The following is a 27,496-nucleotide window of genomic DNA, read 5'->3' as shown; positions in this document are numbered from 1 at the left end:
GACTGCCTATCATGCCTCCAAAGCCTTTGGTCACCCTGGAAAGAGAACCCCAGGAATGGGGTGGGGCACTCCGTAGCTAACCATTCCAATAAGCAAGGGGTACAAAGTCAATTTGAACTTGAGGCAACATGGCTGAGCATGTCTGCATGTAAATTCTGGAACAACCTGAGTTCAGATCCTGCTTCTGCTAGTTCTGGGGACATAGGGAGTTCTTTAGCCTCTCTCTTCTGTTCTTCAGTTTCCCAGCCTGTAAAATGGATTTAAGGATAGTATCTGCCTCAAGGAGTTAGAAAGATTGAAGAGTTAATGCATGCTGAACATTTAGAGTATGTGCAATAGAATCAATGCTTTAAGTGTTAGCCCAGAAAAATAAAACAATGTTCCATTTCTTGCACCTGGTGAATATCGTGGAGCATATTCCCACCTGCCACACTGACTTTGCAGCAGTGTCCCTAGGGACATCTCTGTAACCACAATGTCCTGAGCCAGCCTTGCTCACCTCCCCAACCTCATCTCTCACCCCCAGCCTCCTGCCCCCACCTTTCTGTTCCTCCAGTACACAAAGCATGTTCCCTCCTGGGGGCTTTTAACTTGCTGTTTTCTCAGTGTGGTGCCATCTCCACCCAACTCACGCAGGGCTGGCTCCTTTTGTCATTCCTGTGTCAGCATCCTGGTTAAAATGGCCCTCACCCCACCTCCCACTCGCTTCCAACCTGGCCTCCTTCCAACAGATGCAAAATCAGTGTGCTTATTTGCTAGCTTATTTCATGATCACGTTTCTCTCCCACAAGGCTCTGTGCTCTGTGAAGGCAGGAACCCTGGCCATCTTGTTCACCAGGTGTTCAACGCCCATCACATAGCAGGAACTTGATACATAAGTACTGCATGAGCGGATGACCAGACAAATGGATGGATGGATGGATGGATGGGTAAATTCCCTGGGCTCGTCAAGTCAGTCTTCTGTCCCTCTCAAGTGGAGCTCAGGAAGTCTCCCCCGATGAGGCCATTCATGACCCCTTGCCTTCTTCTAAGCCTTTAGCTCTGACTCACGTGCCAGCCCTCTGTATTGACACATCAGCTCCTTTTGCCCTTCTGAGCCTCAAGGACCTCCAGACCCTCTCACAGGTCCCATCTACTCTGCTTCTTTTGGCTAAAAGGTTTTTGTGTCCTGCCTAGGGTGCCACCAGCCCAAAGCTCTCTCCCAGGGTGGGCTGAGTGCTTACCACAGGGGTGAAGGGGGACGCGGTGTCTGAGGTCTAGGCACTGGATGTTCTCCTGGTTCTCTCCCTATGGCCGTAGTCCTGTCGACAGCATAAACTACTAAAGTACTAATTGGTAAACAGAGCTGCCCTGAGTCACCCCTCATCTGCACCCCCTGCCCCTTCCCACTCCTGATTCCCCAAAGTCCATCAACCTCCCTGCTGGCTGGCTCTAGCACAAAGGATGTTATCCGTCCTCATTGGCAGGTGCCATACAAGTCATTAAAGATTTTGAATACTTCCTCAGGACTATTTTATGGCCTTCCTGTTTGACCTGATACTCAAGCACTCTTTGGGAACCCCCTTTGATTCAATCCTACCCCTACTTTGGCCACCTCTCACTCTCACCACTAATCCCTCCCCCTCCTTCTCCCCATCCCCTCCCCTATTATCCTTTGGGAAACAACCCCTTCCCTACTCTCTGTCCAGGCAGGCCATATGACTCTGATGTTATACTCCTACCATGTGGGGGAAATGGGCATGTGACTTAGGTCTGACAAATCAGTCAGTTTCATTCACCTAGCTACACAGTGACTGGTTCAGAAATGAACACATGATTCCAGTTGGTCCAATGGGAGTTTGGCAGAGTGGAAACTCTTGAAGAAGAGAAGCTGGATGTGGGGGTCAGGTGGCTGAGCTGATAGGAGCAGATCTGAGGCTGGTGGTAGCTGTCTTTGCTATGCCATTCAGAGCCTGCTTGAGAAGAAGAGCTGAAAAATACAGGAAGTCAGATTTCTGATGACATTGATATTATTGGAACACCTGGACCAAACTGTGCCTGAAATTATCCATCCCTGGTCTTTTCAGTTTCATCAGCCAATGCCTTTTTCCACTTAAGGCAGTTTAGCATGGACTTCTGTCACAGGTAACCCAAAGACTAATATGGCCTAGACCTATACTGGCTAACAGGTAGCCACAAGCTGGCTATTGAGCATTTGCAATGTGGCTACACTGAATTGAGATGGATCCAAAATGTAATATATGAAGTATATTTCAGGCAAAACATTATCTGACATACATCTCAAAAATGTTCTCTTAGGGCAGTCTACCCAAGCAATAGAAATAAAAGCAAGAATAAACAAATGGGACCTTATTAAACTTACAAGCTTCTGCACAGCAAAGGAAACCATAAGGAAAACAAAATGTCAACCTATGGAATGGGAGAAAACTTTTGCAAATGAAACCGACAAAGGCTTGATCTCCAGAATATATAAGCAGCTCATACGACTTAATAAGAAAAAAACAAACAACCCAATCCAAAAATGGGCAGAAGACCTAAACAAGCAATTCTCCAAGGAAGAAATACAAATGATCAATAGGCACATGAAAAAATGCTCAATATCACTAATTATCAGAGAAATGCTAATCAAAACTACAATGAGGTATCATCTCACACCAGTCAGAATGGCCATCATTCAAAAGTCCACAAATGACAAATGCTGGAGAGGCTGTGGAGAAAAGGGAACCCTCCTACACTGCTGGTGGGAATGCAGTTTGGTGCAGTCACTGTGGAAAACAGTATGGAGATTCCTCAAAAGACTAGGAATAGACTTACCATATGACCCAGTAATCCTGCTCCTGGGCATATATCCAGAAGAAACCCTACTTCAAAAAGACACCTGTACCCCAATGTTCATAGCAACACTATTTACAATAGCCAAGACATGGAAACAGACTAAATCAACAGGTGACTCGATAAAGAAGATGTAGTATATTTATACAATGGAATACTATTCAGCCATAAAAACCAACAACATAACACCATTTGCAGCAACATGGATGTCCCTGGAGAATGTCATTCTAAGTGAAGTAAGCCAGAAAGAGAAAGAAAAATATCATATGAGATCACTCATATGTGGAATCTAAAAAAACCAAAAAACATAAATACAAAACAGAAACAGACTCATAGACATAGAATACAAACTTGTGGTTGCCAAGGGGGAGGGGGGTGGGAAGGGACAGACTGGGAGTTCAGAATTTGTAGATACTGACATGCACATGCAGGATAGATAAACAAGATTATACTGTATAGCACAGGGAAATATGTACAAGATCTTGTGGTAGCTCACAGCAAAAAAAAATGTGACAATGAATATATGTATGTTCATGCATAACTGAAAAAATGTGCTCTACACTGGAATTTGACATAACATTGTAAAATGACTATAACTCAATTAAAAAAGTTTTTAAAAGTATATTTCAAAGAAAGTATGAAAATAAAGATGTAAACTACAATTGATCCTTGAATGACTTGGGTTGGAGCTGTGTGGGTCCGCTTATGCGGGGATTTCTTCAAGAGTTAGTACTACAGTACTATGCGATCTGCAGCAGGTAGGGAGGGGTCATGGATACAGGGCAGACTAGATGTTATACACAGATTTTTGACTGTGTGGAGGGTCAGCACCCCTAACTTCAGTGTCATTCAAGGGTCAACTCTATTTGATTATTGATTTTTAGTACAGATATGCTGAAGTGATAATACTTTGGCTATGTTGTATTAAATAAAACATATTATTAGAATGAATGTCATCTGTTTCTGTTTACTTTTTCAGAGATGCTATTAGAAGATTTTAATTAGGTATGTGGCTTGTGTTATGTTTTTATTGGAAAGTACTGGCCTCGATGACTCACCTGTAAAGTATCAGGAGCAGGGATCGGAGCCTACCCAATTAAGTGATGCAGCCCCACTGGAAAAGAACTCCAAGGATGCCACAGAGGAGGAGGCTTGCTGGAGCAGGCGGGCACAGAAGGATGGGTCCTCTCCGCAGGGGTTGAGCGGAAGGGGAAGGCATCCAGGTAGGGGGCACAGCATGAGCAAAGGCCTGAGAGTGGGACTGATGAGAACAGAGGGTAGAATAAAGGAGCCTCAGGGGTTAAGATGGGCCACTGATTTCTCCAGGGAAGCCAGGGATCTTGGGGGGGAGTGCAATACAAAGAGATAACTATTCCATTTTCCCTTCAGCCATCACATATTTTCTGTATGTGTCGTGAGGGCCTTAGGCCAGTGCAGCCATTTCCCCAGCTGTCCAGAATCAGATCTGGGCCCCTGAAATGCTGAAACCCAGCATTGCAGGCTATGTTCGATGCCCAAGCCCATCAAAATGGGGATTCCAAGAGACAGAGAAGGTCCCCCAATTCTGGGGAGGGAAAGGAACCAGCATCTGTGGGACTTTCCCACCAGCACAGAGCCACTCAGAGTTTCAGCATTTCCTTTAGAAATTCTCTCATCCTCAAATAGCTCCCAGTTCCCCTCTGATCTTTTGATAGACTTCAAGCTTTCTGTTTTCTCTAGGCCCGCTTCCTGCAGTCCCTTTCTGTGGCTGCTGGCATCCAGATCCTAGAAAACATACCTACATCCTTGGACGTCAACAGAGGACTTGCCAGCAAGGGTTGGGACAAGCGCCAGGTGGACTCACTGAGTCCCAGTAAGGTGTCACTGAGTAGTACAAAATCAGAGTGCCCTGCTCCCAGCTAGAGACATCCTGGGGGAGCCATGTCCCCTAAATTCACTGCTTTGCAAAGCAAAAGAAAAAAAAGGCCATGAAAATTACTTTTCATTCAAAAAACAAAAAAAGCATTACTGATGTCTCCTTTGTTCTCCAAAGGTTTCCTCAGGTATATAGAGTGAGAATCTTGGTTTATCAAGCTCCCCCCAAAATGAGACAGAGACAGATGCAATATTTTTCTAGGTCAGGTACTCTGAAAGAGACTCAGCAGTGCTGAAGGGCCTCAGTGCTCTTAACAGATATGGGCTGTCCATTGGACACCCCCTTGCTGGGGAAGCTGGCCTCCAGCCTGGGTCAGCTCCCTGTCTGCACCAGAACCCTTGGCATGGTGTGTGAGTGTAAGTGTGTGTGAGTGTAAGTGTGTGTGAGTGTGTGTGTGTGTGTGTGATTCCTAAGCAACATGTACCCCCACTGGACCCCACAGTCCGTGTGGGCAGGGCCTGCCTAGGCCCTCCACTCACCACTGATCCCCAGCACCTGGCATCTCGTAGGTAGGTGCTCTGGAAACATTTGTTAATTGAGAGAATAAATGAATGAGTCCTAAATTCAGAGTCTTTCCTACAGTTATTTACAGCACCCCAACTAAGGACCTCAGCCCTTGCGCACTAATCCCTGAGATTGCATTTTGGGGGGAGTAGGTCTCTCCTGGTTAACATCAGGCTACGGAACAGAGGAACGCTCCTCTTTCCACCCGACTCAGCCGCCCGGTGAGTGTCCACTCTGCGCCAGCCTGGGGACCCCAAGTAGGTGTGGGGGCAGGAGTGTGTTTTCAAGAGGGTCATCTCATGTCTCTGGTGTGTTCAGGAGCCACACTTATAGAAGATCCTGGGGTCAGACTGAACATGCATGCTTCCATCCTCTGAGGACTTTTGGGGGGAAAGGAGGCAAGGGATTCGGGAACATTCCACAAGTAGGAGCCACTGGAGAAGATTAGGGTCGCCGGGGCTGGAGTGAGAGTTAGGGCTGGGCTTTCATCTCAGGGTTGGGATTTTTATCTTCCAGACAAGGTCACCTTCAAGATATCTGTGCACGTTGACCTCAGGAAGAGGGAGTGGTGAACTGTTTGGTTCTTCACCAAAACTCATGAGATATCAGGGCTGCAGGGGTGAGGACAGGAGCCTCAGAATTCTGCTGCCTTAGAATCTTGGCCTAGAGGGGAAGGGCCTAGAGGTAGGGAGCCCAGCTGTGGCTGGGGACAGGTGGCATCTGCTGGCCCAGAAGAGAGCAGTTGGAATTCCACTGGGCGGAGAGGCAGAGCCTCTGTGGACAGCTCAGCTGAGAGGAAAATGTGGCCTGTCCGAGGATCTGTGGGGAGTTGGGTGGGGATGGGCCGTGTGTCCGTGTCTGTGTCCATGGGTGTGTTGAAGTGTGTCTGTCAGAAGTATGCAGATTGATCATGTGTGGTTGTGTGCAAGTGTGTGTGTTGGTTTAGAGATGGATGTGTGTCTACGGAGGTGAGGGCACCTGGCTGGGCCAGTGTGGGAATGTGGCGGGGGCATTTTTGCGTGGCTGGGTTAGTCACACGTGTGTTTTGTGTGCAAGTGTGAGTGTTTTGTGTGGATGTGTGGGATAAGGGATGGGGCAGAGAAGCACTATAAACCTGGGATGGAATCATTCAGAGCTGACACCATGGTGGACGTGGAAATTTGTAGACTTGAAGGCAAGAGAGTCAAGTTCAAATCTCTACTTTGCCACATTTCAGCCAGGTGGCCTCAACAGTCTTTTCCTCTATCCAAGGCTCAGTTTCTTCATCTATAGAATGGGCATCATTGCCCTTCCCGCCCCAGGGCTGACCTACAGATGACTTTGAGAGGATGCCAAGAAACCTCGTTGGTAAATCAGTTCCTTTTACGGAGAGGAAATGAGAAAAGAGTTTCCGTTCTCTGTGCTGTTGGAATTTTGTTTTTCCATGAACATGTAGTATTTTTATCATGGAGATGTTAGGAAGAGGTATCTGTGTTCTGGAAATGTTTACCAGCTTTCTCAGTCCAGGTGGGGAGGTGCTTGCGTTCTGGTGACGGATAACCAAGTGGGCACAGCCAGGCATGAAGTTATTTGCCAGGGTCAGACCCTTGGGCAGGCAGGCTCTGGGTGGCCTCCCCCTCCCCAGGAGCCAGCTGGGGATGTCACTGCCTCACTTTGAAAAGACAGGAATGATGCTTCTAGGAAGCCTCTTGGCTTGCATTCTGGTCCAAGAATTAAGCCCAGCCGGGTGCACAGAGAAACAGGACAAAATCACCCATAGACATAGCTCCTACCAGACAGAAGTGTTAAGTTAAATGGAAACTTGCCTTTCATAATGTCTGTTTTACTTACCTTTGGTTTGTATTTATTTAGGTCCCCACCCCTCTGACCCACAATGAATCACAAAAAGCTATTTTCAGAGGTTATCTCTGGGGAGGGAAAGAGAATGATTTCACTTTTCTTTCTGTACTTTTCAAAGTAAGTTTTGAATTTGTTGAACCATATTTGTCCTTTCTTCCTCCTGCCTTCTTCCACTGACATCAGGAAGTCTCTGGCCAGAGAGCCTGCCTGTTGGGATTTTCCTCTTTGAGCCTTAATGTGTGAAAAGGAAATCAAAACTGCAGTCACTGTTATATAATTTAAAAAAAAATGCTGGCTTCCAAACCTTTAAAATTAGTTTACATCATATATTTACATAACTTGACTTTCAAAAGGTGCAAAAGAATAAAAGTGAAACACTTTCCTTCCAATCTTGACCCCAGTTTCCTTCCCCCAGGGCAGCCTTTCCTACCAGTTCCTCATGCAGCCCTCTGGGACATCTTTGTATGTTCAAGCAAATACTTACAGGTATTCCCCTGCCTCCTGTCCTAAGGCTGTAGTCTTTTATACACACAGCACTGTTCCTCCCCACTTCCCACCCTACACCATTTAATAATATATCTTGGTGGTGGTTTGCAAGAGGACACGAATACCTGTAGAAGGGGAAACTGAGGCCCAGAGCAGTCTTGAACCCAGTCCTGCCTCAGAGTCTAGGGCACATCCCGCAGATTGGAGGGTGAAATTGGCAGAGGTAAACTGTCTGCTCTGAGATATAATTTTAAACAATTCATTCACTGAGTGAAATGGAGCTTAGACCAAGATTCGTTTGTTTTAGGAGCCCTTTGTTCTCAGAAAGAGGAGAAGAAATTGGAGCTTCCTGAGTGCACAATGAAGAACAGCACATGACTTTCCCAGAGGTCATCTGTAAGCTCCTGCTTGACCCTGTAACAGATCGCTGCCTCCCAGCCCAAACTGGGGCCAGAGCTGTTGAGTCCCTTCCGCTCTGCCACAATGGCTGTGTGGCATTGGGTAGGTCGCCTTCCCTCTTTGTGCCTCCAGGCCCTTCTTCTCCAAGGAGAAGTCACCTTCCCTCTCCACGCCTCACCAGCTAGAATTGTTTGCTGCCTCTTCTGGGTTCACATGTGATTTACAACCATCCTTTCCATATCCCCACCACTTTCTCCTTTCACCCTTAGATAATCTTTAATTAATTCAGCACTTAACAATGTTCTGAGTTTGTGCCAAGCAGTCTTCATGTTTTCAAGTTTCAAAATAATACTGAGAAATAAGGACAAACTGGACACATTTTACAGATCAGGAAACTGAGGCTTAGAGGAGTCAAAGTACTTTGTGTTAATTAGTTATTGCAGGAGATGGAAATCAAACCAGCCAGTTCTGCTGACCGCAGAGTCCCTAATGTTACTTGCCACTCCCTTGGGCATTGATATTAAGTGTGAGCTTAGGCAACTTCACATCAACCCCCAAAGAGGCTGGGCCCAGAGAGGGAAAGCAGATTGCCCAAAGACACACAGCCACTGGGGCAGAGCTGACAGTGAAATATTTCCTTAGGTCTTTTGGATATTTATCATGTGTGAGGTTGCTGGGGGCAGGGAGGTGAACAGAACACCTGCTGTTTGCTCCCAAGTTGCTCACGGATCTTTTTATTTATACAACGGTCTAAGCCAGGCATTGAGCATTGCCCGGACTGTGTGGCTTACGTGTATTTTCTTCACAACAATGACCCACGAGGAAAGGTACTTGTCCCATTTTACAGATGGAGGAACTGAGGCTCAAAGAGGGGCAGGCACAGCAGCCCTGGAGCTGGAGCTCTGGCTCGACCCCGGCCTGTTGTCTTAACCATCCACTCTCTGCCTCCCTGGTTTGCAAATATGCAGCACTCTGGATGAATGGGTAGGGGTATAGTATATGATATTTAATAACAGATAATATCAACCCGGTATTGTAGCTGAATGACCCTCCTCCTCAGGGACTGAGCAGGAGAGTGGAGCTTTGGATAGAGGGGTCAGGACCTTTTCTGACACTTAATCACCAAAGAGAGAGCAGTTAAACTCTATCCCCAGACAGGAAGGTGACTCAGACTTTCCTCCAAGACAGTCCAAGGCCAATCTCAGAACCTCAGGCTGGCCCAACTAGCAGCTCCCAGTCTCTCTCCTTTAGAGCATGGAGAGAAGGTCCTCAGGTGATTTCCCTGGCAAGGAGAGATGAGGCTTTCAGCAGCCAAGGAACAGAGAAAAATCTTACTCCCAGGAAACTTGGAGGCCAGAGAAGGGCAGGGATTTATCCTAAGTTCTGCAGAAAGTCAGAGGCTGAGGCCAGCCCCATCTGGAACTTTGAACAACTCTTGGAGAGGCCTGCTGTGTGCCTGAGGCTGGCGACACCATGATGGACAAGGCCCAGGGCCTGCCTAGAAACGCTTATGGCTCAGTGGGGAGTGATGTCACGACTGGGCAAAGACTACATGGCGTGTCTACCACATGGTGGAAGGAAGTGGCAGACTGGTGGCCAGAGAAGGATGCCATGCAGTGCTCTCTGGAAGAGGAAGGGGAAGTACTTGGGTAGGCATGGAAGGGTGCATCTTGCCAGTGGAGAAGGGAGTAGGAGCACTCCAGGAGGAAGAAACAGCATGACCAAAAACTCCGAGCTGGGATCTCGCCCAGGGACTGTGAGAGGCAGTAGAATGCCTGAGTCGAAAGCCTAAATTTTGGAATCGAACTACCTAGGTTTGCACCCTGGCTTTATCACTTACAGCTGTAGACCTCGGCAAGCCTCCTAACGTCCCAGTGCCTGTTTCCTTCTCTTTAACACGGGGAAAACCACAGTACCCACTTGAGAGGATTTTTGTGAGGATTAAATAAATTAATCCACATAAAAGAGTGAGGCACATATGATCATCTGTTATTATAAACATCATAACTGGGTTCAGGGAGAATTTCAGGGTGGTCCAGTGTTCTTTCCTCTGCACTTGGCTCCCTCTCACTCTTCGGGGCTCTGAGAAACCTTCTCCCTACCTCACGCAGTGCTCCAGCTCCTTGATGGGTGGCGTGGAGAGGAGGAGATTCTGGGAATAGGTCTAGTGAGGCTTTTGGAAAGTCCCAACTGCAGGATTAAGATCCAACTGCAGGAGTTAGGACAAGAGAGTGGAGGGGAGTCTCCTGGAAGGTGGGAGTCTAGCAAGGGGGGCTGCTCCAAATGGAGCGGAAAGACATTCCTCCAACCCAGGCAGGGGCCCTCTTGCCTAATGGCTCCAGAAAACTCTTACAAGACCGGTCAGCTGGAGAGGGAGGTCACATATTTATGGCCATTTGTAAACACAGCAAGAATTTGCCTTGGCCTCCCAGGCAGGGACAAGGAATGCCCAGAAACAACTGGGCTGGGGAAGAGCTGGGGAGGGCAGGGTGGCACTGGGGCTTCCTTGAGCCGCTCAGCCCCCTACTCTGGTCCACGGCAGGCAGGAGGCCTCCAGAGTCACCAGCCCACCTTGACCAGCCTGGGGGGTTCTGGAGCCAGAAGAGGCAGCCGCCTTCACAAGATGGTTTGAGGGTCAGTGGAAGAGTCTCACCTGAGCCAGTGTCTTTGAGGAACAGGACATGCTCATGACTTCTGGGGTGGAGATATGTCATAGGGACTTGTGGAGATGGGACTGTCTCCAAGGATCCCCTGGGGGTCCTCCACTTCCTGTTCCGGCACCCTGCTGTCTTTGTGATCAAGTTTCTCTCTGGGTCTGTGTCTTACTCTGTGGCTGCTGCTTCTGCAGTCTCCATAGGTCAGCCATGGCTCCCCCTCCTCACATCCCTCATTGAGCACAGCTCCTGCTCACTCCTTTCCCAGAGAAGGTCTTGGCTTCTGTGCCACTCTCTTCTCCACATCAGAAGCACATTGGGTTTTGGGAAGATGGACTGACACTCACACACACTCTCGGAGAGGGGTGCTTTCCCCATAACTGTCTTTTCAACTGAGTGGTAATTTAACATCTAATTGAGTTATTTATTATTATAAAATAAATAGATACTAGATTTGGTTTTGAATCAGTATTACATGTTAGCTCAGCTGCTATGACAAAATAATGTGAATTGAGTGGCTTATCAACAACAGAAAAATTTATTTCTTACTGTTTTAGAGGCTGAAAATTCGCATTCATGATGCCAGCAGGGTGAGGTCCTGGTGGGGAGCTTCTTTCAGGGTATAGACCGCCAACTTCTCATTGTATCCTCACGTGGAGGAAAGACAGAGTGAACTAGATTTCAAGCTTCTTATAAGGACATTCATCCCATTCATGAGTGTTCCACCCTCAGGACCTAAGTACCTCTCAAAGGCCCCACTTCCAACATCACATTGGGGATTAGATTTCAGCATAGGAATTTTGGAATCATACAGATATTCAGCCCATAACATGTATGCATGATATAACAGTAAAAACCAAACCTCTCTCCCTGTCTCCTGACCCCCAGTTACATTTCCCAGAGGTAACTACTCTTGCCATTTTCTTCAACAATATATTTTTATTAAAGTGTAGTCAGTTTACAATATGTCAATTTCCAGTGTACAGCACAATACTTCAGTCATACAGGAACATACATATATTAGTTTTCATATTCTTTTTCACCGTAGGTTACTACAAGATACTGAATATAGTTCCCTGTGCTATACAGTATAAACTTGTTGCTATCTTCAATAATAATTTTTATAGTGATTTGTGATTTGAGAGTTTCTGAGATGTGGATGAAAAGTCCCAAGAGAAAGCAATAGGAAAGCAGAGCCATGAAATGCCCAGAAAACCTAATTAGAGGGAAGAATCTTTTCTCTGGGCCATGTTCCCTTCTAAATAATGGTACAAGCCCCCATTCCTGCATCCCATTTGGGACTCTCTTTCCTGGTGTGAGAATTTGGCTGTGATTCTGCTCTCTGGGTTTTAAAGTCTGATGAGACAGGTTTTCCTTCCATTTCAGAGCATGCCTATTGGTTTGAGTTCTCCAACCAACCCATTACATTGGCCACTAGGGTGGTTGCCGTTGGCTCTAGATTTAAACCCTAGTCCCATCAGTTGCTGCCTTAGTGACAGGTTACCAGGCATAAGCATATCTTTCCAGAAAGATTCAAAGATTCTAAACATATATGCTCATATAGCCCCAGTACCCCTTTTTCCTACAAATAGGATAGTATACTGGATAAGTGATTTAGGTCACTCTCACCACTTCTCTTTAACATTGTACTAGAATGATACCCAGTGCAATAAGTCAAGAAAAAGAAATAAAAGGCATAAGAATTAGAAAGGAAGAAATAAAGCTATCATTATTCATATGACATGATTGGGTACAGAGAAGTTTCCAAAAGAATTTACAGAAGCTATTGGAATCGATAAGTAAATTTAGCATGGTTGCTGCACTCAAGGTCAATATTCAAAAGCTGATTTTATTTCTATAAATGAGCAACATGTAAATAGATACTTAAAGATGAGACCATTTTAAAATTGTAACTGGAAATTTAAAATGTTATATAATACCATAACTAACTTAAAAGATAGAAATGTATCTAATGAAAGTTGTGCAAGACTTCAACATTGAAAACTGCAAAGTAGTTTTGAAAAAAAAAATAAAGAAAAGGTAAATGGATGGCGGAATATACCATGAAAATAGATTGAAAGACTCAGTATTATAAAGAGTCTACTTCTCATTTCTTCAAATTGATCTATAGATTTAAGGCAATCCCACTAAAAATTTTCAAAAATATAGAATGTCTTTATTCTTGAAAGAAAGCTATGTGTTTGAAGTATTTAAGAATGGAGTGTCGTCACTGAGTATAACTTCCATTCACTGAGAGAACACTGCCTAAAATTTGTTTCATATGGCTTTTAAGAAATATCTCTATAAATCTGATGTGGGAAAAAGTTTCTACATGCAGACATAAATGAAGATACATCCTGCCTCTGTTTGAAAACCAGGCTTTTCCCAGCTTCAAAGTAGGTTTTAAAACACTAGTGCTCCAGGTCTGTTACACAATTCACTACATGTGTGACTCACTGACTATACATTTTTTTAAAATGGAGTGTCATGATGTTTACAATTTACTTGCAGATTATTATTTTTAAATGTTACTGGAAAAATGTTTTTCCATAATCACTTGAGACATTTTCTTCTCTTCATATTTAAGAATAAACTTATTTTTTTAATTAATAAAATTTTATTGAGTATAATTGAGATGTATTATATTAGTTTCAGGTGTACAACATAGTGATTCAATATTTGTATATTTTGTGAAATGATCACCACAATAAAACTAGTTAACATCTGTCACCATGCATAGCTACAATTTTTTTGGGTGTGTAATGAGAACTTTTGAGGTTGACTCTCTTAGCAACTTTCAAATAGGCAATGTAATATTATTAACTATAGTCATCATCATGCTGACTATTAGATCCCCATGACTTATTAATTTTATAACTGGAAGTTTGTAACTTTTTTGCCCCCTTCACCCTTTTGTCCACCCGCCTCCTGCCTCTGGCAACCACCAATCTGTTCTCTGTATAAGCTTGTTTTTTTTTTTTAAATTCTGCATATAGGTGACATCATATATATTTGTCTTTCTCTGTCTGACATTTCACTTAGCATAATGCCCTCAAGGTCCGTCAGAGTGTTTGCAAGTGGCAAGATTTCATTTACTATATGGCTATAGCTTTGTAATGTAGTTTGAAATCAAAGATCATAATGCCTCCAGCTTTGCTCTTTCTCAAGATTGCTTTGGCTATTTGGGGTCTTTTGTTGTTCCATACAAAGTTTAGGATTGTTTGTTCCCAGGATGGCTTTTTTTAAAAAGGATTTTTAAATTTTAAAAATACTTTTATTTATTTCTATTTTTTATTTAAAAAAATTTGTTGGGCGGAGGTAATTAGGTTTATTTATTTATTTTTAATGGAGGTACTGGGGATTGAACCCACTGCACTAGACTTTCCCTCCTCAGGATGGCTTTTATTACAAGCAGATTCTAAAATTTCAATGGAGAGACAGGAGACCAAGAATGGCCAAAGCAATTCTGACGAAGAAAAGCAAAGTTGGAAGACATGCTCATCAGATTCAAGACTTACTATAAAGCTGCTGCGCTTAAAAAAATAAAACAAAATAAAACAAAATAAAGTGTCATATCAATCAATTATCCAAATGGGAAAAAAAATAAGGACTATTGACCCATTACCTCAAACTATATATATAAAATCAATTTCAGCTTGGTTGTTGATATAAATGTGAAAGGTAAAACAATAAATACTTTAGAAGAAAACAAGAAAATACCTTCATGACGTAAAAGTAGGAGACGATCTCTTAACTGGGAATATAAAACAATACTAATGATAAGAAAAAAAATGGGTAAATTAGACCACATTAAAGCAAAAATGTGTTCATCAAAAGACACTGTTAAGAAAGTGAAAAGTCGAGTCAGAGAGCGGTATTGAAAAAACACATCTTATCCAGAATATATAGAGAACTCCCACAAAAATCAATGAGAAAATGACAGACTACTTTGAGGGGAAGAGGGGTAAAAATTCTTGAACCAGCCATTTCACAAAGAAAATTTCCAAGTGGCAAAAATACCAAAACAAACTTGAAATGGCGTTCAATTTCATGAGTCACCAGGGGTATGCAAATTAAAACCATAATGAGGTACCACGACACACCCATCAGAATGGCTGAAAAGGAAATGACAGATAATGCCAAGTGTCAGCAAGGCAACTAGAAATTTCACACACTGATGATGAAGATGTAAATTGGTAGAAGACCTGGGAAAATCCTGTGGCAGTACTTACTAAAGCAGAATAAATGCATATCCTATAACCTGGAAATTCTACTCTTAGATATACACCTAAGAGAAATGTGTACATATGCCCACCAAATGACATATACAAGAATGTCAATAGCAGCAGCATTTATAATAGCTCCAACCTGCAAACTACCCAAATGTTTATCAACAGTAGAATGGATGAAGAAATTGTATATTCTTTTTTCATTGTTTTTGTTTTTGCCAGGTCTTTTTATTTTAAAGTGTACAACTCAATAATTTTTAACAAATGTACAGAGTTGTGCAACCATCACCACAATTAAGTTTTAGAACATTCCACTACCCCAGAAAGATCCCTCATGCTCATTTGCAGTCACTCCCCTTTCCCCATCCCCAGCCCCAGTCAACTACTAAATTACTTACTGTCTCTATAGATTTGCCTTTTCTGGACATCTCACATACAGGGAATCATCCAGTGTGTGGCCTTTTATGTCTGGCTACTTCACTTAGCATAATGTTTTTGACACTTGTCCATGTTTTAACATGTATTAGCACTTCATTCCTCTTTATAGCTGAATAGTATTCCATCATGTGTGTATAATAAATTTTATTTGTTCATTCATCCATTGATGGACATTTGGGTTGTTTCCACTTTTTGTCTATTGTGTATAATGCTGCTATGAATATTCATACACAAGTTTTTGTGTGGACACATGTTTTCCTTACCCTCTTGGGTAAATGTTCCTAGGAGTGCAATTGCTGGGTCATATAGAAAATTTCTTATGACACTGCCAAACTTTACATTTCCACCAATTTATTGAGGATTCTAGTTTCATCCTTGCTTGTTATTATCTTTCTTCTTTTGATTATAGTCATTCTTGTGGTATGAAGTGATATCTCATTGTGGTGGACATCTCTCTAATGACTAACAATGCTGAACATCTTATATGCTTGTTGGATGTTCATATAGCTTCTTTGGTGAAATATCTATTCAGTTACTTTGCCTGTTTTTAAATTGGATTACTTGTCTTTTTGTTGAGTCATATTCTATTAAAGTGTCCTATATATTTTATTTTATTTTATTTTTTTGATGGCTGCTTGGAGTTTATTTTCTACTGGTGCAAGGCATAGGGTTATGAGGTTTCAGGAAATCTCTTGTGTGGCTTGGGTAGTAAAGGGTGGGGTTCTCTCAATTTCCTTTTTTGGTGTTTTGCTATTTTGATATTAAAAGAACCCAACTGTTTCCGCTGGCTGTAGCCTGCTTAGGCTGGGGGTGGGGTTGGTGGGGTGGGGACCATGCTCTTATGAGCCTAGCGCCTTGGAAGGAAGCCTGGCAGCTGGTGGCGGCCACTCAGGATGGGGGCCTGGAGTTGGTTTTGCCAGGCTGGCCACCAGGCTACTGCTTCCCCATGGCTTCCCAAGCCAGGTCACAGGTGGTCGTACAAGTGGAGGCCTGGGGCAATTTCGAGTGCTCTGGGGACTCCAACACTGTGGCAATGAATGCGAGAGTGGACTTCCCGAAAAAGAAGCTAGCCCACCAGTGTCATGGGTCAGCTTGGGGAGCCCTGGGCAGTGGGGGATGGTACCCTGCACCTCCGCAGCAGCTGATACTGCAAGTGGAACCCAGGTGGCCCCGGTAGTAGTCGGGGGTGGCCCCGAGCGAGCGAGCCGCTGGAGGGGATGGTTGCCATGCCCTTGCTTGTGGGCTGGTTGGAAACCTGGGCAGCGACCCCTCACAGGCCTCGGCGCACAGTCACAGGTGAAGGGGACACGGATGCTAGGCCATGGAGCCCATTTGCAAAGGGGACTGCGAGCGACCGCTCCACGACCCACTAAAGTGTCCTATATATTTTAGATATACATGTTTAAGCAGATACAGTATTTGCAAACATTTCCTTCTAGTGATTAGATTGTCTTCATGGTGACTTGTAATGTTTTATATTTTGATGAATTTCAGTTTATTAATTTTACAAACTTGCTTTTGCTCTTGTATCTAAGAAACTGTTACTTTTTTAATTTAAAAAATTTTTATTTTTAAAATTTATTTAATTTCATTTTATTGAGTTATAGTCAGTTTACAATGTGTCAATTTCCAGTTTAGGGCACAATTTTTCAGTTATACATGAACATACACATATTCATTGTCACATTCAAATTTTTTTAATTGAAGTAGTCAGTTTAGAATGCGTTAATTTCTGGTGTATAGCATAGTGATTCAGTTATGCATGTATATGTATATATATCCTTTTAATATTCTTTTTCATTATAGCCTATTACAAGATATTGAACATAGTTCTTGGTGCTATCCTGTAGGACCTTAACGTTTATCTATTTTGTATTAGTGACCCTTTTGATGAGCTGAGCCTCAACAGGGTCCTCCTGCTCCATGTTGTTCAAGTCAACAGAATGGGACTGAATCTGGTTCAGAAGCAAAGGAATTTGATTCCTTGACCAAAGCATGAAATACCAGCTTCTGCTCTAGAGCGTGGAGCTCTCCCCCATAAGCTGTGGGGTGGGGCTGCTTCATAGGGCTCCTGTCCATGGAAAGGGGCAAAGTTCTTGTGGGTTGGGTGCAGGCCCAGCTGTGCTGCTCACCCTCCAGTTCTCAGTGACAGGCGCAGTCTCCGCGTGTTGCGGAAAAATGGGTTACAGCTCCGTTGTGACAGCAATCTGGACCCAGGCGAGAAACCAAGCAGCACTCAGGGAGTTGGAGAACTCAACTTTATTACGCCAGCAAACCCGAATGACTTAACACTTCAAGCTCTAGACCCTGACCGTAGCTTTACACAGGCCTTTGATAGGCTGCAAATTTTACACTTTGCAACATCACATGCAAATACCGTACAACAGAAGTTGACCAACCAGAAATAAGCTTTGTAGAAATAGACCAATCAGGAGTGAGCTCCATGCAAATGAAGTACTACAAATGGACCAATCAGAAGTTAGGAAAGTGGACCAATCAGAAGTGAGATTAATAGCCAATCAAGAGTGAGAGTAATAACCAATCAGAAGTGAGAGAGATAACCAATCAGAAGTGAAGGAAGTAACCAATCAGAAGTGAGCTCAGGGAACCAATAGAATTCTAGGTGTAAGTTAGCCGCTTTAGAGGCAGAAAGTGAGATAAAGCTTCTGAGCCGGGGAACCGGTTGGTGCTGGGAGGAGAGCAGCGGCCCTGCTTAGAGGTCCTGCCGGTCTTTTTATGGGGCTTTCCGCCTCATGCACACGGCCGCTGCCGCCATCTTGAATTGACGTGTGAAGTTCAGTGTTTGTCCAGAAGGCTCGCCAAGTCCGGGTGTTGCGTGCAGCAGTTCTGCGCTGGAGACTAATCCACGGTGCTAGGTGCAAGGCCTCCGCACAGGGCGCCCTACAGGCAAGTGAAACTAGACTAAGCACAAAAGAAGTTAGACCCTATCTTATCACCCAGAGTGTATCTTACTTTCCCGTGGGACCCCAGTGGGCTTTTCTGGTGACAAAACCCTTGCCTAACCCAAGGTCACAAAGATTTTGTCCTAAGAGATTTATAGTTTTAACTCTACATTTAGGTTTCTGACCATTTTGAGTTAAATTTTGTGAACAGTGTGATGTACGGGGTCCAACTTCATTCTTTTGCATATAGGTATCCAGTTGTCTCTTGGTTCCTTTCTTGAAAATAATTTGACTATAAATGTTAAGTGTTCATTTCTGGGCTTTCACTTCTGGTATTGATCTATATGTCCATCCTTATTCAGTTCTACACTCTCTTTATTGAGAATTTTTTTTTAATTGACATATAGTTGATACACAACATTATATAAGTTACAAATATACAATATAGTGATTTACAATTTTAAAGATTATATATCATTTAGAGTTATAATGCATTTGCTATATTCCCTGTGTTGTGCAATATATCCTCATAGCTTTTTTTTTTTTTTTTTAAGATTTACAGTCCACACTCTCTTTATTACTGTAGTTTATAGTAAGTTCCTTTTGGTATGTATGTATTTTTATTGAAGTATAGTCAGTTTACAATGTTGTGTCGATTTCTGGTGTACGGCACAATGCTTCAGTCACATGTGAACATACATATATTCGTTTTCATGTACTAAGTTTTGAAATTGGGAAATTATGTCCTCTAATTTTGTTATTCTTTTTCAAGATTGTTTTTGTTATTCTAAGCCATTTGTCTTTTAATACAAATTTTAGAAACAGCTAATCAATCTCTGTGGAAAAAAGGACTTTCTTGGATTTTTATAAGGATTGAGTTAGATCTATTGATCAAATAGAAGAGAATTTTCTATAAATAATGACACAGAATGTCTTTAGACACAGAATGTCTGTTTATTTGGATTTCTTTTACTCTTGGCAATGACATAATTTTCACTGTTCATGTTTGTTTCATTCCAAAGTATTTTATTCTTATTGATACTGTTACGAATGAAGTTGTTCATTTTTGGATTGTTCGTAAGTGTATAGAAGTTCAGATGATTTTTATTGATTTTCTGCTCTGCAATCAACTTTACTACTGCTGTTTCTACTAGGGTTTTGTTTGTTTTGGTATTTTTGTAGTCCCCTTAGGATTTTCTGTATGCAAGATCATGACATCTGCAAATGGGGATAGTTTACTTATTCCCTTCTGGGAAGTGATGGCTCATTAATCTTTGTTGCCTAATTTCCTGGCTAGAACCAGTGAAACGCTGAATTAAAGTGACCAGAGCAGAAATCCTTGTCTTGTTCCGAATCTCAAAGAGGAAGTATTCAGTCGTTCACCATTAAGTATGAATTAGCTGTGTTTTTTTCATAGATGCCCTTAATTAATCGAGAAAGTTCCTTTGTATTTTTCATTTGCAGTGTATTTTTTTAAATCATGAAAAGGTGTTGGATTTTGCCAAATTCTTTTTCTGTGTCTATTGAGATGATCGTGTGTTTTTTGTCCTTTGTTCTGTTAGTATGGTGTATTGCATTGATTGTTTTTTTGTATGTTAAACTAACCGTGTATTCCTGAGATAAATTCCGCTTGATCATAGTTAATCCTTTCTATATTTTGCTGGATTTGGTTTGCTAAAATTTTTTTTTAAAGAATTTTTGTATTTGGAGTCACAAAGGGATGTTGTTTATCTTAGTCTTCCTAGGTTTTTTTGTTTTTTTGTTTTTTCCCTTAGTTTTGTGATCTCTTTTCCTGGTTTTGGTATCAGAGTAATATTGGTCTCACAGTGTTCCTGACCCAGGTCCTTGGGCTCTTTAATCAATAGAAATTGATAAAAGGTCAGATAAGAAATTCTGGCAAGGCTTTATTGAGGCTTGCGCTGCAGCACAAGGGAGCGAAAATAAGAAACAGGTGCCCTTGCTTGCTCTCCAAGGAGGGTGGGTTGATTCCTTAAATGGGTTGAGCATGGGTCAGGCCAGATGGGTGGCTTAGTTGGGCTTCCCACCCCCTTGGTGGTGTTGGGTGCAGGAATCATGCCACAGTACTTTGCTTTTGCTTCTGGCACCTCAGAAGTGGTACTTGGGTTTTGGCCTTTTTGCATCTTACTGTTCATAATTTGCCCCAACTGCCCATGCATGCAGTTGTTTTTAGTCCCTTATAATTTCTCTGTGCTCTGTTGCTGGAGGAGGCATTTGTCCAGGTGCAAGCACTTCAATAAAGGGTCCCAGGTCCCAAGTCCCAGCCTATCTCAATAGAATAAGTTGGGAAATATTCCCTCTTATTTTTTAAAGTGTTTGAGAAGGATTGATATTAAGTCTCCCTTAAACTCTTGTCAGAGTTCACCACTGAAGCCTTCTGGGCCTGGCCTCTTCTTTGTGGGAAACTTTTTGATTCCTAATCCAATCTTTTTGCTTGTTATCTGTTCAGACTTTCAATTTCTTTCTTAGTGTTGGTAGTTTGTGTCTTTCTAGGAACTTGTCCATTTCATCTAGGTTATCTAAATTGTTGTTACACAACTGCTCATAGTATTTTCTGGGTAGTCGTATCTCCTCATTCATTCCAATTTTATTAATATATGTCCTCTCTTTTCACCTGGGTCAGTCTAGCTGAAGGTTTGTCAGTTTTGTTAATAGTTTCAAAGAACCAGCCTTTGGTTTCATTGATTTTCTTTGTTGTTTTTCTAGTATTTATTTTATTTATTTCCACTTTATATTATTTCATTCCTGCAGCTTGTTTTGGATTTATTTTGCTCTTTTTTTAAAAATTAGTTTCTCATGATGGAAGTGTACGTTATTGATTTGAGATCATTCTCATTTTTAAATATAGGCATTTATGGTTGTAAACTTCCCTCTATGCACTGTTTTAGCTGTATCCCCTAAGTTTTGATGTTTTGTGTTTTGTTTGCATTCAGTTCAAAGTATTTTCTCATTTCCCCTGTGATTTCTTTTTTACTCACTGGTTTTCAGGAATTTGTTGTTTAATTTTCATGTATTTCTGAATTTCCAAAAATTTTTCTGTTATTTTATTCAGTTGTGGTTGGAAAACACATTTTGAATCATTTCAGTCTTTTAAAATTTATTGAGGCTTGTTTTACTAACTTACGGTACATCGTGAAGAATGTTTTGTGTACATTTGAGAAGAATGTGTATTCTGCTGTTGTTGTCTGCTGTGTGTTGTTGTGTTTCCCTAGATGCCTGTAAGGTCCAGTTGTTTTATAGTGTTTTTCATGTCTTCTGTTTTCTTATTGATCTTCTACCTATTTATATTAATTATTGAAAATAGGGCACTGAAGTCTCTATTGTTGAATTATCCCTTTGATTCTGTCAGTTTGTTTTTTGTGTATTTTGGGGTACTGTTATTAGATGAATAAATATTTTATAATGGTTGTCTCCCTGACTTACCCTTTTATCACTATAAAATATCCTTATTTGATGTTAGTAACAAATTTACTCTTAGTCTATTTTACCTGATATTAATATAGGTACCATAGCTCTCTTTTGCATTTATATGTCTATTTGCATGATACATCTTTTTCATCCTTTTATTTTCAACCTGTATGCATATTTGGCTCTCAAGTATGTCTCTTGTAGACATTAATATAGTGGGATCATGTTTTTAAAAATCCATTCTTTAAACTCTACTTTTAATTGGACAGTTTAATCCATTTATATTCAATGTAATTACTGAAAAGGTAGGAGTTATGTCTGTCATTTTTCTATTTGTTTTCTATATATATTGTCTTTTTTTTTTCCCAACTGTCCCAACCTCATTACCTTCTTTTGTGTCAAGTAGATATTCGCAACATTTTATTCCCCTCGTTGTTTCTTTTACTATATTTTAAAGTATATTTATATTTCTTAGTATTTCCCCTGGGGAATATAATTAGCATCTTAATTTGGAAGAATCTAGCTTGGAATAATATCAATTTAATTTCAGTAATACACAAAACCTTTGCTTCAGTCCCTCCCCTCTTCTTTGTATGTCATAAGCTCAACAGTACACTTTTATCGTTGATTGTTTTATATAATTTTAAATTTTAAATCAGTTAAGATAATAAAAGAGAAATTATATATATGGTATTTTATGGTTGTGGGTTCGTCACCAGTTGTGGGTTCTGGCCAGCAGAAGTCCCACCGAAACGGAATGAATTACTCAAGATTCTGTGGAAAAGTCAAGAGAGCGAGAGGGAGTCAGGAGCCAACTCCACAAACCTCTCAAATTCCCCCACATTTACTGTGTACAATCAAAGGAGAAATCACTGACAGTTGTATGATGGAATGCAAGAATTTAGGGAAAGACAGAGTGGGATCTAGATTGTAGAGTCTGGCTTAAGGTCAGAAGACCCTTTATGTTTTGGTAAGTCATGTTCGTGTTGACATCCTCGAGCCTTACAGCTTGTCAGCGCGGACCGTCTGAGAAGCAGCTGCTTAATTTAACATTTTTCTTGGACTCACGTGGCTGTGCCTGTCTTAGGGGGCCCCCCTCTGGGGGTCTTACCCGTCATTGGCTAACCAGCCTTCTCACCTCTGAGTCTGCAGCTGTTTATAACTTGTTTACCATTCCAGCCTAAGACTCTTCCTTTGGGGGCCTGCAGTTTACCTTTAGGGAAGTCATGGGAAGAGGGGAATAAGATACATTCTTACAGATACGTTAAAGCAGACCACCAGCCCAGCCAGTTCCTTGCTTTGGGGATACAAGACTGTCTAACAGCAGGCACGCCCAGGGTTTATAGCCGAGGGCCTGGGTCCTTGCTTTGCAAGGAGCAGAGTGCTGTCTAAAACCTCAACTATACAAGCAAGGCAGTTACTAAGAACATTTGCTCTTCTTTAAGGAGATAAGCGGCTGGGGTCTGTTACAATTTGTTAACCCAATCGTGGGCTCCCACATATGGTGATCTATTTTATTACCTTTACCAATAATCTAATTTGTCACTTTATTGCCAGAGATCTTTATTTCCTTGTGTAAATTCAAGTGACTATCTGGTGTCACTTCCTTTCATCCTGAAGAACTTCCTTTAGAATGTCTTGTAAGGCAGGTCTACTAGCAACAAATTCTTTGTGTTTGTTTACCTGGAAACGACCTTTAGGATAATTTTGTTGAATAAAGAATTCTTGGATGACAATTTCCTTTAGCACTTTGAATATGCCATCCCATTGCCTTCTGTTCCTCATTTTTAAAAATTGTCATAAGAGGAAAGGTACAGCTTAGTGGTAGAGTGCATGCTTAGCATGCCTGAGGTCCTGGTTTCAATTCCCAGTACCTCCATTAAAAAAAAAAACCCTAATTATCCCCCTTGGAAAAAAAATTGTCATAAGAAATGCATAATATAAAATTCACTGTCTTAACTATATCTAAATATACATTTCAGTAGTGTTAAGTATATTCACATTGTTGTGTAAACAATCTCTAGAAATTTTTCATCTTGCAGAACTGAAACTCTATGTTCATTAAACATTAATATCCTATTCTTCCCTTTCTCCCAGCCCCTGGCAACCACCATTTTACTTTGAGTGGCTCTATGAATTTGACTACTCTAGCTAACTCATATAAGTGGAATTATACAGTATTTGTCTTTTTGGGACTGGCTTATTTCACTTAGTATCATGTCTTCAAGATTCATCTATGTTGTAGCACATGTCAGAGATTCATCCCTTTTTAAGGCTAAAAATGTTCCATTTTATGTACATACCACATTTTGTTTATCCAGTCTTCTGTCACCAGACACTTGGGTTGCTTCCACTAATTAACTGTTGTGCTAGTTTTGGAAGTAAAGAGTGTGAAAGTTCCAACTTTATTCTTTCTCAAAATGGTTTTGGTTATTCAGGCTTTTTTGAGATTTCAAATGAATTTTAGAAAAAAATTTTCTATTTCTGAAAAGAAATAGCTATAGCTGTTGGGGGTCATACTGACATCTTAACAGTATTAATTCTTCCAGTCCATGGACATGGGTGCCTTTCCATTTACTTGTGTCTTCTTTAATCTCTTTCAGCAATGTTTTGTAGTTTTCATTGCACAAATCTTTTGCCTCCTTGGTTAAGTTTACTGCTAAGTATTTTATTCTTTTTGATGCTATTGTAAGTGAAATTGCTCTCTTAATTTCCTTTTTAGTTTGTTCATTGTTAGGATATAGAAATGCAACTGGTTTTTGTGTATTGATTTTGTATCCTACAACTTTGCTGAAATTATTATTAGTTTTTCTGTGGAATCTTTAGGGTTTTCTTACATATAAGATCATGTTATCTGTGAACAGAGATAATTTTACCTCTCCCTTTCCACTTTGGAAACCCTTTATTTCTTTTTCTTTTCTAATTTCTCTGGGTTGGACATCTAATACTGTGTTGAATAGAAGTGGTGAAAGCAGGCATCTTTGTTTTGTTCTTGATCATAGAAGAAAAGCTTCCAGTCTTTTACCACTGGGTATGATGTTAGCTGTGTGTTTTTAATATATGGCCTTTATTATATTGAGGTAGTTTCCTTCAATTCCTAGGTTTTTTTTTTTTAGTGGTTTGCCTTTGTTTCTTTGACAATACATCACATGTTAATCTTATTGTCTTTCCTGTGTATGTGATGGATATTTTTTCTAAGTTTTTCTCTTTGTTTTTGTCTTTCAACAGTTTAATTATTATGTGTTGACGTAGAGATTTCTTTTTGGTCTACCATACTTCAGTTGGTTGAACTTCTAGGATATGTAGATTAATGTTTTCCTCAAGCTTCGGAAGATTTTAGTCATTTTTTCTTCAAATGTGTCACCTGCTTTCTCTCTTTCCTTTCCTTCTGAGACTCCATTTGAACGTGTGTTGCTGCTATGGATCATGTCCTACAGGTTTCTGAAACTTTGTTTTTCTTCATTCTTTTTTGGCATTATTCAAATTGGATAACTTTGATCTATTCTCAAGTTCACTGATTATACTGCCAGCTCAAACTTGATTTTGAGCCCATCTAGTGAAGTTTTCGTTTCAGTTATTACATTTTTCAGATCCCACTGGTTCTTCTGCTTCTTTTTAAAAAAAATAATTTCTGTGTCTTCATTATTGTTTTCTACTTGAGGAGTCATTGTCATCATACTTGAATTCTTTAAACAGGGTCTCTTTTAGTTCTTTGCATACATTTATAATAGCTGTTTCGAAGACTTTGTCTTCTAAGTCTAACGTTTGGATTCTCCAAAAGACAGTTTCTGTTGACTGTTTTGTTTCTTACGTACGAGTCACATTTTTGGGGGTTTCGTTGCCTGTCTTGTATTTTTTTGTTGATAGCTAGCCATTTTAGGTCATATATTATAGCAACTCTGGATTGTTTTATCTCTTCCCCACCACTGGGGCTGTTGTTTTTTGTTTTTTGTTTTTTTCAGTTTGTTTCTTTGGTGACTTGTCTGGAGGAATTCTGTGGATTCTGTTTCCCCCACAGCATGTGGCTGCTGATGTCTCTGCTCTGTTATTTTTTTATTCTTGTATTTTATTTTTAAACGTGGTACTAGGGATGGCCTCTGGGTCAGCACTCCTTGATGGTTAGCCAGTGACTGGTCAGAGGTTATGCTTAAATACCTTGGGCTAGTAAGGCTTCCCTCCTTTGCTGAATGATCTATTTGTGTTTTGGGGTATATATTCAGGGTGCAGCTAGTTTACAGATCTATTCCAGATTTTGATTCCTGTGTTTTCAAAGTCAAATATTAAGCTCATGATGAGTAGCTCATTAGGGCCTTCTCCAATATCTCCTGAGATCTGTGCAGCCTTTCACAGCCTACCAGACTATCAGAGAAAAGTAGAATCTTCCTGAGGAGAACTTGGGCTGTCTCATTCCCAGACCTGCCTGTTAAACTTCTGGCTGGTCTGGTTGCTTTTCCCAACCAGTATTGAGACCTCAGACTATCTTTGATATTTGCCTCTCTGATTGTATGGCACTGAGATTATTGTTGTTTTTGATAATGCCTCTGGGCATGAAATTTCCTGCATTCTGATCCACATAAAGGCATCCCTTTGCACCACTTTGATAGACCTTCTATACCATGAGGCTGAGGGGAGGAGAAATATGGGCGCAGCCTCAGGCTAAACACCACAGACTCATACTCTTCTTACTAGGGTTCAGTAGATTTTACTGAGTAAATATTTTTCAGTTTCTTGTATGTTATATTAGTTTTCTATTGCTGCTATAACAGATTAGCACAAATTTAGTGGCTTAGAATTACAAATATATATTATCTTATAGTTCTGTGGGTCAGAAACATAAAATGGGCCTCATTAAAATCAGTGTCAACAGGGCTGCCTTCCTTCTGGAGGCTCTAGAGGAGAATCCATTTCTTTGCTTTTTCCAGCTTCTAGAGGCTGTCTGCATTCTGTGGCATGTGGTCCCCTTCCATCTTCAAAACCAGGAATGGCCAATCCAGTCTTTCTTACACTGCCTCCCTCTTCCACATTTAGGGAACCATTGTGATTACACTGGGCCCACTCAGATAACTCAGGATCATCTCTTTATCTTATGGTCAGCTGACTAACAAGCTTAATTTCATCTGCAGCCTTAATTCCCCTTTGCCATGTAACAACATATTCAGAAGTTCCAGGGATTAGGGCATAGACATGTTTGGGAGGCCATTATTCTGCCTACCATATATGATTTTGATAAATTTTCAATTTTCAAATGGTCACTTTTGTCCACTTTGCACAGTTTTATCATTGTTTGTGGGGGAGGGTTTTCAGAGCTTCTCCATCAATCTGGAATGACTACATGATAAATTCTTACAGTGGAACACTGTAAATTATTGAGAATGAATGAACTAAAAAAAAAAGTAACATCATGGCTGAATCTTATTAACACAATGTTGAATAAAAGAAGTTAGACACAAAAAAATACTTTATACATGATTCAGATAGAAAAATACGGTCTAGATATTAGGAGTCAGAATGGTGGCTTTCCTTGGTTGGAAAGTGTTTGGAAGAGGTCATGAGGGGGCTTCTAGGTGCTGATAATCTTCTGATTTATTTTTTTACTTTTTGCTTTGAAGTAATTTCAGACTTACAGCAATCTTGCAAAAATTGTTTGAGGAATTCCTGTATCCCTATCACTCCAATTCATTGTTATCACTTTGTCACTTATTTTTCAAAAACCATTCTCCCTTTCCAGATAAGGGGTACAGACACATGCAGCAGATACAGCATCCCTGGGGCAGTGACTGCCTGGGGCTCAGAATAAAAGAATGCAAAGGGTTGCATTCTCACAGTTGGTTCTGGAGGAGCTTTTCCTCAAACAGGCAGCTGATGGCCACA

The 27,496-nt window shown here is 41.2% G+C and overlaps 1 protein-coding gene and 1 pseudogene across 3 annotated transcripts in view; one reads left to right on the top strand and one right to left on the bottom strand.

Annotated features, from left to right (window-relative positions):
• Positions 1–27,496, top strand: part of CCL22 (C-C motif chemokine ligand 22) — a 67,667-nt gene that overhangs the window by 20,938 nt on the left and 19,233 nt on the right. The window contains exon 1 of one of the 3 annotated variants that reach the window (XM_074370687.1): positions 17,957–18,203. The exons of the other annotated variants lie outside the window; for them this stretch is intronic. The gene's annotated coding sequence lies outside the window, so the exon portion shown is untranslated. Of the gene's footprint in view, positions 1–17,956; positions 18,204–27,496 lie in introns of those variants that run through there. 3 annotated transcript variants of the gene reach the window in all.
• Positions 16,185–16,524, bottom strand: LOC141578762 (pancreatic progenitor cell differentiation and proliferation factor pseudogene; annotated as a pseudogene).

The sequence above is a fragment of the Camelus bactrianus genome, chromosome 9 (genome assembly GCF_048773025.1).
Source record: "Camelus bactrianus isolate YW-2024 breed Bactrian camel chromosome 9, ASM4877302v1, whole genome shotgun sequence".
Lineage (NCBI taxonomy): Eukaryota > Metazoa > Chordata > Mammalia > Artiodactyla > Camelidae > Camelus > Camelus bactrianus.
Note: the sequence above shows the minus strand (reverse complement) of the source record. Positions and strands in the feature narration are given on the sequence as shown.